Below are 1,597 nucleotides of genomic sequence, written 5' to 3'. Positions count from 1 at the left end.
TTTATTTTGTTTTTTTAAGTTATTAATTAATATAGAGAGAAATAGAGAGTAAGGTGGTGCATGTTGAGTTGTTAGGACGTGCATGGAAACTATATAATAAAGTTGGAAGTGTGATTAGGTAGCTGTTTCATCGTAGTTTCTAAAGGGAATAAAAGAAAGAACAAAGATATTATGAATGTAAAAGAGATTTGAGAGAGAGAAGAATAAACTTTTGGATTTGTTCTAGAAATATAAAGTTGTGGGTCCGCCCACAAATTTGAATTCGATATCGAAACTTTAAATCAATTGAGTTTTACTCACAATTCAACGCTAATACTGACTCGTAAGTACGAAGATATGATGAGCCACTAAGAATTAATGTAATAGCCCAAAGTCATCGCTAGTAGATATTGTCTGTTTTGGCTCATTACGTATCGCTATCAGCCTCACAGTTCTAAATCGTGTATTTTAGGGAGAGGTTTCCACATGCTTATAAGAAATGTGTCTGAGATCCCACAATCCACCCCCTTGGAGCCCAGTGTTCTCATTTGGCACATTACCAGGTGTTTGGCTCTGATACCATTTGTAAAGCCCAAATCCACATCCACTCCCTTGGGGCCTAGCGTCCTCGTTGGCACACCACCAGGTGTCTGGCTCTGATACCATTTGTAAACTCCCAAATCCACTGCTAGCAGATATTGTCCGTTTTGGCCCTTACATATCATTGTCAGTCTCGTGATTTTAAAATGTGTCTGGTAGGGAGAGGTTTCCACACCATTAATGCTTCATTCCCTTCTCCAACCGATGTGAGATCTTACAGTTAGTAACTAGACCGTTCCACATTTTCATTTGTAAACTTGGATAGTTTTTATGTTATCCTATGCCTTTTTCTACAATGAACGATGTTCTAAGTTCAAATAGTTCTACGAAACTATTTAGGGTACGAAAGCTTGTTCGTGCATCTAGGTTATCCAACTTTAACGATCAGTGATCAATATCCACGTTATCTAATTAGTCACACCTGATAATTTCTCAATATCCACGTCCTGATAATTTCTCCACCCGCTAGGGTTACGAGAGGAAAGATCCTAAAGGGATTAGGGATGTTGGGTGGGAATATTGGGAGGGAAGGATGTACCTATTTATGTAAGATTTTGGTTGCTTTTAAAGGTAGGAAGAAGGGCTTTGGGTTAGGGTTTCTTTATGGTTTGCAGATTTGGTCCCAAAAAGAAGTTGCAATAAGAATTATATATTAGTGCAAACACGAATATCACAACCTTTTCTTGGATTCTTCCCCTTTTTAGTATACACAAAACAATTACCATAACTACTTTACTTAACTTAGTCCTTAAGTAAAAGGAAATGGATATCCCCTTTCCCCGATCACGCTAAAACTAATATGAAATGAAACTCAAAACTATAATGTTCTATGAATTTTGGATATGTGGATGCAGCTAAAATGAACGGTATAGAACGAGAGTTGCTTAGACTTGTGTCTTCAATGAATTTGAATTGGTTTGATTCAATTAGTTCTAGAAAAAACTAACAAACTCAATCCATAAAGTTTTCATTTATTTCATTTATTTAAAGACCAGCAAAAAAAAAAAAAAAACTCGAA

The sequence above is a fragment of the Cucurbita pepo genome, chromosome LG11 (assembly GCF_002806865.2).
Source record: "Cucurbita pepo subsp. pepo cultivar mu-cu-16 chromosome LG11, ASM280686v2, whole genome shotgun sequence".
NCBI lineage: Eukaryota > Viridiplantae > Streptophyta > Magnoliopsida > Cucurbitales > Cucurbitaceae > Cucurbita > Cucurbita pepo.
The sequence above is the reverse complement of the archived record's forward strand: the minus strand, read 5'-3'. Positions refer to the sequence as shown.